Source organism: Callorhinus ursinus, unplaced genomic scaffold (genome assembly GCF_003265705.2).
Source record: "Callorhinus ursinus isolate GAN/ISIS: 27379988/994484 unplaced genomic scaffold, GSC_fseal_2.0 scaffold34, whole genome shotgun sequence".
Taxonomy (NCBI): domain Eukaryota; kingdom Metazoa; phylum Chordata; class Mammalia; order Carnivora; family Otariidae; genus Callorhinus; species Callorhinus ursinus.
In genome coordinates, this window is record NW_027397096.1 from 12998969 (window position 1) to 13011050 (window position 12082).

Sequence of the window (12082 nt, forward strand, 5' to 3'; positions counted from 1 at the left end):
CAGACTCAGCCGGAGCTAGGGGTGAGGGAGGCTGTGGATGCAGCCCATGCACGTCAGCCTATGGGGTGGAGAAGACCAGAAAGCAGATCTGCAGGGATAGATGGAAGATATTCCGCACCTGGGTTCAAATCCTTTCTCTGACCTACCAGCTGCGTGATCTTTAATACGTCATGTAAACTCAGTTCCTTCTTTGTTAAAACAGAGGGCTTTAGTAACCAAGGACCAAAAGGAAATAAGGTACATGAAGTAGGGGGTGTAGCACCTGGGTCATAGCAAGGGCTCTGCATCCGGCAGCCGGCAGTACTTACTGGAGGATTGCTGTTCTGCCTCTGCCTTCATGCCCAGCTCTCATTCCTGGGCTTCTGACTTGCTTCTGAGACCCAGTTGCCCCCAGGACCCCATTTTGATCATTGGATCCAGGTCCTTTTTATTGTGCCAGAGACCCTGTTATTTGCTTTATCCTGCGGCCTCTAAGGAATGACACCTGGCTGCATGCTTGTAGGTAACCATGGAAACCTGCTGCCTTCATCAGGTGACTAAAGGCAAATTGGTAACAGCCTGATGACAGTGAAGGGGTGAGAGGCTGAGAGCAAAGATTATTAGGAGCCAGGTTAAGCAAAAACTGTGCTCCAGACTTGGGGTTGAATATTTCGATCCCCCAGAGAGTTAGCACCTAGCTCCACACTGGGGACCCCCTCCCATTAGCCCCAGTGCATAGAGGACACAATGTCCTCACAGTGCAGAGGCACCCATGGCCTGCTGACTTCCAGTGAGCTCTGCGTACCTTGCAAACTCTGCAGGAGCCATTTTGTTGAAAAGCTCTCGGCTTGCATCAGCTTCCTCTGAGGACTTGGTTCAGGAAACCAGGACTAGATTGGCCAGAAGCAGAATGGAACAGATCTACAATTTTAGAGAAAGGGAGTGTGTTCGTTTTTTACGGTTGCTCTTACAAAGTACCGCAACCTGGGTGGCCTCAAGAGCAGACATTTATTGTCTCGCAGTTCCTGCCGCTAGAAGTCCAAGACCCATGTGTCAGCAGCATTGATGCTTTTTAAGGACTGTAAGGAAGATTCTGTTTTGTGCCTCTCTCCTTGTTTCTGGGGTTTGCTGGCCTTCTTTGGCATTCCTTGGCTTGTAGAAGCATCACCCTGATCTCTGCCTTTACTCTCACATGACATTCTGTGTGTGTGTCTGTGTGTCTGTCAAATTACCCATTTTTTTTTAAGGACACCAGTCATATTGGATTAGGAACACCCCCCCCCCCGCCATAATGGCCTCATGTTAACTAATGACATCTGTAAGGACCCTATTTCCAAATAAGATCACATTCTAAGGTCCTGGAACTTAGGACCTCAATATATGAATTTTGAAGAGACACAATTCAACCCATAACAGGGGGTACAGGGGGGAAAGTCCATCCCATGACACCTGTCTTGGTTCTTAAATATTGATCCTTCTGGAATTTCTCACCACTGGGCTACCTGCCTATCAGCAAGCCTCTGATATTCTGGGTTGTGCTTTTTGCCCTACAACACCCGGTCTTGCCCATCTAGATGCTCCCCTTCAGAGATCTAGCTCCCTCTCACCCCTGGGTGTACATCTCCATATCTCTAATCTGCCAGTATTTTTTCTGTCTGCCTGCAAAAGTTGAGTGTTTTCTTAGGACTGGCCTCACTTCAGGGGGTGTGTTGAATCCAGGTCCCTGTTTCTTTAGTGGTGCCCCCAACTTCTGTAGGTAGTGGGGCCCAACCTCACTAAGGGAAACCAGCAATGTTTGAAGTTCACATGGAAGTGAGAACATTTAGATCCAGACAGGCAAAGTTCAGAGCCAGGGAGAAGGATGCCTAGGTAAGCAGAGTTCACGTGTACCTTGGAAGATCTAAGGGTGTTTACGACTGCCCGCTTGACTGGATGGCCCAGGCCCAAAGGCTAGATTGCAGCCGTGTGAAGGTCTGCAGATGGGTCATGCCCCAGAGGAAAGCAGGAATAATCTGGCAGTGGTTAGGAACATGAATTTGTTCACTAGGCCTCAATTTCTGCATCCATAAAATCAGACCCATACACAAAAGTTATCTTACGGGATTTTTGTGGTGATTACATGAATAATGAATATATGGCCTTAACCCAGTGTCTGGTTAGCTATGGTGACCATGACGGCCATTTACAGACATTTTACTGCTTCTACAAAGTTCCATGATGTTGACAACTAAGTAGTTTCTGGGTGTGACAGATCAGAACTGCTGCTCCTTTCTTCTTGAAATCACATACCCACACAAAATTCCACAAACTCTTGGGAAAATGCTGACTATTCTTTGAGGTATTTCCACACAGTAGTAAAGCTGGGTGGGGACCATTGATTGGGGAAGAAGCTATCAATTTGTATCAACTTAAATATTTTAAGTAGCTTTCCTGGCATGAGCAGGGAAAGAGTAACAGGTATCTTTTTCTTCCTCTCCAGGGAAAGGAGAAATTCTGTGGGTTCCTGAGATTCCAACACTGGGCTAGAAGTAGATCCTGAGTGATAACAATGATCCTACACACTTCCTAACTTAGCTCAAAAATACCCACACGCCTTTCTAACAGGGTCAGGTGCACCTGATCATTTTGAAAAGATAATTTCCTCAGATGAGAAGTGAACCACATAAGTAGTCATTATGTGCACCCCTCCTGCCCCTCCACAGTGTGACTGAATGTATTTTAGGAACTAAAGTTCAAAATGTGAGTTTCCTGGGTAGAGAAAAATAATGTCAGAAAGCACTTAGGAAGAAGCACTGCAGATTCAATATATTCAAAGATCTGTCCTTGGCCTTTTTTTCTGTTCTCCTTGAAAATGTCATTAAAATTCCAGCTTGTGATGGAGGTCAGGTTCCTGCCTGCAGCGGCAGCATATGGTCTCTGGAGGGCTGGGTTCTCCATCTCTAGTGCCGGCTGGAAGATCCACCTACAGCGTCCTCGTCAAAGCAGTAGATCACAGAGGGACGTGATCATGTCTACTCTTGCAGCCAACCCCACGTTTCCTTCTTTCCCTGGGACCCCTTTTTCCTTCAATGCTACTATTATGCTGCTGCTCATCTAGGCTTGAAACTGCTAAGTCAGTGATTCGTAGCATTGTTTGAAGTCTCAGACACCTTTAAGATTGGTTGGAAGTAATCGGCTCTCCCCAGAAAAAGGAATATATGACTGTGCTCACTTCGGCAGCACAGATACCAAAATTGGAACGACACAGAGACAATGAGCATGGCCCCTACTCAAGGATGACATGCAAATTCATGAAGCGTTCCATATTTTTAATTCTGTGGAATGGATAATGGATAAAAGGAGTGTGCTAGGCTGAGAACATCTCCAACAAGCACATCAAAGAACAATACATGCAGCAGGATTCTAGTTATTAAAAGAAACAAGCCCAGGAAAAATAAAACAAAACGAAACCAGAGAGGGAGACAAACCATAAGAGACTCTTAATATTAGGAAACAAACTGAGGGTTGCTGGAGGGGAGGGGCGTGGGGGGGTGGGGTAACTGGGTGATGGGCATGAAGGAAGGTATGTGATGTAATGAGCACTGGGTACTATGTAAGACTGATGAATCACTGACCTCTACCTCTGAAACTAATAATACACTATATGTTAATTAATTGAATTTAAATTAAAAAAAGACCCCCCCCAAAAAAGAAATATGTGGCTATTTACACAAATAGTGTGATTCACTATTACTCAAAATTTCAGGGGGTCTTCAGGCTCCCCTATCAAAGCAATTCTGATTCCTGTCTTTTACTTCATAACAACACCTGCTCAAAAATCTCCCCACTGTCAGTAAAATATGTCTGCATTCCTTAGCCTGGCAATCGAGCATCCCATGATCTGACTGCAGCCCCTCTTTCTAAAATAAATGGGTTAATGCATGCACAGCTCAGTGCTTGGCCCATGGTGAGCACTCTGGAAGTATTAGCTATTATTAGTATTATATTAATTATTATTATTATTATCCTTTGTTTCAGCCCAACCACAGCTCCCTCTGTGTTTTTATTCTTCCTGCCAGTCATGTACTCTCCATCTCCCTAAGTCCTCCAGCCTTCACAGATCACAGTTCCCTGAACTTGAGCCCCCTCCTATAGGAAATTCAACCCCTTCCTCAATATTTCTGAATTTACCCAGAGCTTTTTTACCTTCTCCGGGTTGGGGATTTTCACCTCCTGCCCTGAACCCCTGTCCTAGCTTTTGAAGAATGATGTGACCATACTGAAGTTTATGGGATAGTGGAGGTATTTAATAGGCGTGGCCAATACTGAAGTTGGTTGGCCCTTCCGGGCATAGGGAATTTAGTTATTGGCCATTTTTCATGACCCACAACCTGCTGCCCTATTGCCAACTGAGTTCTTTTCATAGAATCTTGTTGCCTCCTTACTTCTTCGAGTTCTAAGCCCCCCAAAAACTCCTGCCCTGAGCCTCTCAAAAGGAAGTCAATATCATTTCACTCTGGAACACCCTCTTTATCCCAAGGGAGACACTAGTTTATTGGATTCTTCAGGGCAATTCAGCTGCCTCTTGACTTCTACTTTTCCTCTTCGCCCTAGACCTTGCTTTTTGTAACCAAAAGGTCCATCAATTGTTTTTCCTAAAACGAAGAGGAAATCGTAGCATTTCCCATGATGTGGAAACTGCCACCATCACTTTTTTTTTTTAAGATTTATTTGAGAGAGAGCGAGTGTGTGCACACAAGTGGGAAGAGGCAGAGGGAGAGGGAGAAAGAATCTCAAGCGGACTCTGCATTGAGCACAGAGCCCAATTTGGGGCTCGATCCCATGACCACAAGATCATGACCTAAGCCAAAACCAAGAGTTGGACACTTAACCAACTGAGCCACCCACGCGCCTCACCATCACTTTTTTTTTTTTTTTAATACTGGTAGTAATTTTCTCTTTCCACGACACTCTTATTCCTGCATGTCCAATTTATTCCCATCTCTCCAGGCCCAAGCATGAGGGTCAGTATGCTGTTTCCCTTTTCCACAAGGCCTTTCCCAACTTTCTCAATCAGAAATAAACCTTTTCCTGAACTTGTGGGTTTTTTTCTGTATTTGTCTTATGACATTGTCTTAGTCCATTCAGGCTGGTATAGCAAAAATACTATAGACGGGGTGGCTTAAACAACAGAATTTTATTTCTCATGGTTCTGGAGACTGGGCAGTTCAAGACCAAGCTGCCAATATAATTAACAAGTCAGGAAACGACAGATGTTGGCGAGGATGCAGAGAAAGGGGAACCCTCCTACACTGTGGGTGGGAATGCAAGCTGGTGCAGCCACGCTGGAAAACAGTATGGAGGTTCCTCAAACAGTTGAAAATAGAGCTACCATACGATCCAGCAATTGCACTCCTGGGTATTTACCCCAAAGATACAAATGTAGGGATCCGAAGGGGTACGTGCACCCCAATGTTTATAGCAGCAATGTCCACAATAGCCAAACTGTGGAAAGAGCCAAGATGTCCATCAACAGATGAATGGATAAAGATGTGGAATACACACACACACACACACACGCACGCACACGTGTGTGCGCACGCAATGGAATATTATGCAGCCATCAAAAAAACACTAAATTTTGCCATTTGCAACGACGTGGATGGAACTAGAGGGTATTATGCTAAGCGAAGTAAGTCAACCAGAGAAAGACATGTATCATATGATCTCACTGATATGAGGAATTCTTAATCTCAGAAAACAAACAGGTTGCTGGAATGGTGGGGGTGGGAGGGAGGGGGTGGCTGGGTGATAGACATTGGGGAGGGTATGTGCTATGGTGAGCACTGTGAATTGTGTAAGACTGATGAATCACAGACCTGTACCTCTGAAACAAATAATATATGTTAAAAAAAAATAGTAGGAAGGGAAAAATGAAGGGGGGACATTGGAGGGGGAGACAAACCATGAGAGATATGGACTCCAGGAAACAAACTGAGGGTTTTAGAGGGGAGGGCAGTGGGGGGATGGGTTAGCCTGGTGATGGGTATTAAAGAGGTCACATATTGCATGGTCACTGGGTGTTATACGCAAACAATGAATCATGGAACACTATATCAAAAACTAATGATGTAATGTATGGTGATTAACATAACATAATAAAATAAAATAAAATAAAAAAGATCAAGCTGCCAAAAGATTCAGGGTCTGATGAAGCCACTTCCTGGTTCATAGATGGCCACTTTCTTGTGTCCTCTAACAGCAGAAGTGGGAGAGCTCTTTGGGGAACTAATATAAAAGGAACTAATTTTATAGGAACTAATCCCCATCGTGAGGGCTGAATCACTTCCCAAAGACCCACCTCCTAATATCATCATATTGGGGGTTAAGATTTCAACATACGAATTTTGGGGCAACCCATTCACTCCATAATAGAAATTTACTGCTTTCTATGTTGTATTAATTTCTTTCTTCTTTTTCTTTTTTTAAGGAAGGAGCAGGCTCTCCACTGAGCAGGGAGCCCGATGCGGGACTCGATTCCAGGACCCTGGGATCATGACCTGAGCCAAAGGCAGACACTTAACCAACTGAGCCACCCAGGCATCCTGTATTAATTTCTTTATATACATGTCGTATCTTTATAAATTCCAACTTCTTGAAGATAAGATCTGTGTTTGATTCATTTATATGGCACAAGGCCTCTCAAACAGTGAGTGTTGCCTTTAGGGTTAATCCTGGCCATATATAAGATCTCAAGGACATTCCCAAATAGGGCTATGATCTTCTCAGCCAGAATAGTTTTTACTTACTGCGGAAATGAAATGGAGATGATCTTTGAAAACAGTTTCACTGGTGAGTGGGCCAAGTGATTTAAATCTCCCATTGTTTACTCAGTGTTAAGAGATACAACAGCCCACAGAATTGAGGTCAGTTAAAGAGATTTCCTAGTAAACATATTTTTCAAATGACACTAAAATTTGTTAAGAAAGAGGCCTCATGCATTGTCAAATTAGGGCCAGAGGTGGGAACATCATAAAGTGGATATAGGATGGGAATTTCATTAAATACTAAAAAAAAAAAAAAAAAAAAAAAAGTGATAAAAAATAGACTATACGTGTGGATTACTGGAACAGTAACTACAGAGTAAGAACCCAGTATTTTTTCCTGTGCTCACACAGGGAAATTCAGACTAAATAATAATAATGACAAAGAGGAGGAAAAGAAGAAGAAGAAACATTTATTAAGAAATTGCAGGGTGCCTGGGTGGCTCAGATGGTTAAGCGTCTGCCTTCAGCTCGGGTCATGATCCCGGGGTCCTGGGATCGAGTCCTGCATTGGGCTCTCTGCTCCTTGGGAGCCCGTTTCTCCCTCTGCCTCTCTCTCTTTCTCTCTCTCTGTCATGAATAAATAAATAAAATCTTTAAAAAAAAAAGAAAGAAAAATTTGAATGTGCTGGGTACTCCAGGTACATTTTCTCATTAATCCGGTGTGTTAGGTAATATTATTTTCGCTACACAGGTCACTATATAGAAGTCACTCAGAATAAGTTACAGAGCTGGGATCAGACCCAGTCCTGTCAATTTCCAGAAACCAAGTCCTTTTTGTTGCTGTTTTTTGATTATGTGAACATTACACCTATACAACAATGAAGATTTTAAAAGAAAGTAAACACAATCTTGTAATGGGTAGATACTTTATGGTAAAGACTTCTTTGTACTTTTTGTAGATCTGTTTAGAGATTTTTTGCTTGGATCAACTCTAAGATTGGTTAGGAACACATAACTGTACTATATGCAGTTTTCAGTGAACTTTCCCAGATAACCAGCTATGAAATTTGATGACATATCTCATGATTCTCTATCATCCCCCCAGTTCATCCTTGTTTCAGAAGTCCTAGAAATGACCGGGATATAGGACAGAAATTCCTACCATTTGATGTTGTCGTGGGTGCTGTGATGTGCTGCCTCCCTAGATTCCCTGCTTCAGGATGGAGGCAGTCATTCTCTCACCTGCTGGGAGAGTCAACTGATAGCTCTCAGATCAACATTTCTCCAAGAATTGACCTTCCTCAGCTGAAGAAAGCTGCCTTGCAGCCATTTCTGATGACTGACCAATGATGGGTGGTGGTGGGAGAGAACCCAGGTGTTTAGGTGTTCAGTGAGCAGACTGTGCTAGGGAGGTGTGGGCTCCAGGTTCCAGAGAAGCTAAAGATGCCAGGATAGGTCCAACTCTGTCCCCTCGGTGGTCCCACCAGCCGTTGCAGGCATTCCAGCCCCCCCTCGCTTAGCCTTCCTCCAGACAGACACTGCACCCAGGAGTGTGGGAACCAGGTGTGGGGTCCCCACCAAGGCTGAGAGGGAGGAAGAGGACCTCACTGACTTTAAAGAGTTAGGTAGATACTGGTCAGAACTGTTTGCCTTCACCTCTAGCTAGTGGAATAGCAGCTGCAGGCCGAAGTATTTTATGATGTGTGGCTGTATGCCAGGAACAGTCCTATTTAGCCATTAAGATGTAAAACAACACAGTTTTACAGAATGTTTTAGCCTTTGTTTTTATTGTGGCTTTCTTACTAAGTGCCAGACACCGTGCCAAAAGTTAGGCGTGCACTATCTCTTTTAATCTTTACAATAGCCCTTTGACACCAGCCTTGTATGAACTGATTAGAAAACTGAAGTTCAGAGAGATTAAGGAATTGCCTCTGGAATTCACCATAATAAAGAACATCTAGCAAGTGGAAGGCAGGTCTATCAGGAATTTCAGGGTCTTGACTCAAGGGGCTCTCTGCTGACTTGCCATGACGTTGTAGCCCACCAGAATCACTACCTAAAGAGCTCGTGTGACAAGCTTAAAAAGATCCAGCTGCAATCTTCCCAGCAGCAGCAGTGCCTAGTCTAGTGTTTTGTACATAGGAACTAAATGGCATTAAAAGGTCCTGACAGATCTCTTTAACGATAGATGTCAATGGGACAGACCAAAAAAGGCAGAGTCGACTTTTTATTCACACCATGGACAAGAACTGAAGTCCCATCCTCATTCATCAGAGTCTTCTAGTTCCTGTGATAAGCAGAACTTGCAAAATTGGATCCCAAGGTGATGTGTTTTTCTTGAACTGAAAGTACAAATGAGTCAAACGTTGTCATTGCTGTCTGGGACAAGTGGTTAGGTGAGCACATTTACCTACGGGAACAGCCTCCTTTCTGAGCCGGGCCCTTGCCGCAGCCTGCTGCCTGCTTTGGCTCCCCACGGTGTCCCCAGCTGCTGACACGCTTCCTGGCACATAATAGACTCTGGATAAATCTGTGTTGAAAGTCAATGAGCTGTTCTGAGCAAAGTCTCAGGGTACTGGAATTGGGATAGAGAACACCCACTGAGCATCAGTACTGTGCTACATGCTGGGGGTACAAAGGTGGATTCAGTAAGCTACAAAATTTGCCGGGCCCAGTGCAAAATGGAAATGAGGGGCGCCTGCACCTCGTTCAGATATTAAGAATTTTCAAGACAGTGACAGCAGAGCGTTAAACCAAATGTGGTGCTCTTCTGAGTATAGGGTCTTGTGGGACTGAGTAGTTTCCATGCCCAGGAAACTGGCCCTCCGTGAATTAGAAAGTTTCTGTTATCAAAGGGTTCTCAGCTCAGTGGGCAAGGAAAAAAGCCTACACAATGATGATTTGGTGTGATAGTGTGTTTTGGGAGGGGGTGTGAGCATTATGAGAGCAAAGACTCATTTAGACCTCACACAGGTATTATAATCTCCTTTGTTTAACCTAAAATACTTTTACCATATTACCTGTTTAATGGCTTTATTGAGGTATAATTCACATACCATGCAAATCGATTCACCCATTTAAAGTATACCATTCAAATGGGGCCCCCGAGTGGCTCAGTTGGTTAAACATCTGCCTTCTGCTCAGTTCATGATCCCAGGATCCTGGGATCGAGTCTGACATCGGGCTCCCTGCTCAGGGGGGAGCCTGCTTCTCCCTCTGCCTCTGCCCCTCACCCAACTCATGCTCTCTCCCTCTCTCTCTCTCTCCCCCACCCCTGCCCTGCTCCTGATCTCTCTCTCTCTCTCAAATAAATAAATAAAATCTTAAAGTGTACCATTCAATAGTTTTTAGCATACTGACAGAGATATGTAACCATTCCCACAGTCAATTTTAGAACATTTTCATCCCACCAAAAAGACACCCCATTCTCAGGAGCAGTCACTCCCCATTCTCCTCCATTCCTCCCAGCCCAAGGTCACCGCTAATTTTGTTTGTTTCTTTTTTTTTTTTAAGATTTTATTTATTTATCTGACAGAGAGACAGATAGTGAGAGCAGGAACACAAGCAGGGGGAGTGGGGGAGGGAGAAGCAGGCTTCCTGCTGAGCAGGGAGCCTGATGCGGGGCTCGATCCCAGGAATCTGGGATCATGACCTGAGCTGAAGGCAGATGCTTAATGACTGAGCACCCAGGTGCCCCGCTAATTTTGTTTCTGTCTCTATAGATTTACCTATTCCTAAGAGTGGAATTGTTGGTGATACTGTGTTACTCAATTATTTAAATAACAGCTTTATTGAGATATCGTCATATACCATAAAATTTGCCCTCTTAAAATGTACAATTCAGTGTTTTTTTTAGTATATGCACAGGGCTGTACAACTGCTACTATCTAATTCTAGAACATTTTCATCATCCCAAAAAGAAATCTCATAACCCTTAACAGTCAAACCCTCCAGGCCCTGGCAGGCACTAATCTGCTATCTGTCTCTATGGATTTGCCTATTCTGGAAATTTCATATAAATGGAATCATCCTATAATATATGATGTTTGTGTCTGACTTCTTTCACTTAGCATAATATTTTCAAGGTTCATCCATTTTGTAGCACATATATATTCTCCTTCTTATAGATGAGGAAACCAAGACTCTGAGAAGCTAAATGATTTGCTCAAGGTCACATAGGTGGTAAGTAGAAATATTAGGGTGACCTTAGAGCCAGTTTGCCCAGGACTGTCCCAATTTTAGCACTGAATGTCCCATTCTTGGGAAATCCCTTGGTCCTGGTCAAACCAGGACAGGTGATCACCCTGGCTGGGATTCAGCCTAGTCTGCCTGAGATACAACTTTGTGTGATAAAGAGGTGCAGGATTCTCCAGGTGAAACCAAACCAGCATATCCTAGAATAGTGTAGAAAACTTGGACATTATCTCAATACCCCTTAAACCAATCTTTGTGCTCCTTTCATTTATGTATCTAAGTCTCCACTTTAATATTCCCCAACTTTTGATCTCAGGGTTGTAAGTTCGAGTTCCATGATGAGTGTAGAGATTACTTAAAGATAAATTTTTTCTTGAAAGATTTTATTTGTTCATTTGAGAGAGAGAGACACACACACACACAGACCACAAGGAGGGGGAGAGGCAGAGGAAGAGGGAGAAGCAGAATCCCCGCTGATCTGGGAGTCCGACATGGGGCTCGATCCCAGGACCTGGAGATCGTGACCTTAGCCGAAGGCAGGTATTTAACCATCTGAGCCACCCAGGTGCCCCTAAAAATAAAATCTTAAAAAAAAAAAAAGTAGGATGCAGTCATCATGACACTTTACCCTTAAATGCCTAAAATATGGATCTTCTAGAAAAAAACATTCTAATAAATAACCACAATACCACTACTAACACACCTAAGAAAATTAACATTAATTCAATAATACAATTGAATATATTCTCTATATTCAAATTTCTCCAATGGTCTTAAAATTGTCTTTTTAAAAAAAAATATTTTATTTATTTATTTGTCAGAGAGAGGGAGAGAGAGAGAGAGCACAAGCAGGGGGAGCGGCAGGCAGAAGGAGAAGCAGGCTCCCTGCTGAGCAAGGAGCCAGGTGCGGGATTTGATCCCAGGACCCTGGGATCATGACCTGAGCCAAAGTCAGATGCTTAATGGACTAAGCCACCCAGGGGTCCCTCTTTTTTTTTTTTTAAGATCTTAAAAATGTCTTTCATAAGCAGACTTTTTTCTCCTCTAAGTGGAGTCTAATGAAGATTTACACATTGCATTTGGTTGTTATCTGCTTACTCCCTCTTAGCCAAGAAAAATCTCTGCCTTTTGGTGGTTTCCATGACACTTTAAGCTAGTTGTCT

The 12082-nt window shown here is 43.5% G+C and overlaps 1 protein-coding gene and 1 non-coding gene across 6 annotated transcripts in view; one reads left to right on the top strand and one right to left on the bottom strand.

The window, feature by feature from the left end:
• Positions 1–3182: 3182 nt before the first annotated feature.
• Positions 3183–3289, top strand: LOC112808483 (U6 spliceosomal RNA). The gene has a single exon (XR_003204359.1). It is a non-coding gene; the product is annotated as a U6 spliceosomal RNA (small nuclear RNA).
• Positions 3290–7174: 3885 nt separating this feature from the next.
• Positions 7175–12082, bottom strand: part of YPEL2 (yippee like 2) — a 99870-nt gene continuing 94962 nt past the window's right edge. For 4 of the 5 annotated variants that reach the window (XR_012374454.1, XR_012374455.1, XR_012374456.1 and 1 more), the window contains one exon: positions 7175–9067. The gene's annotated coding sequence lies outside the window, so the exon portion shown is untranslated. Of the gene's footprint in view, positions 11504–12082 lie in introns of all 5 variants that reach the window. The other variant, XM_073879507.1, reaches the window with a different exon arrangement.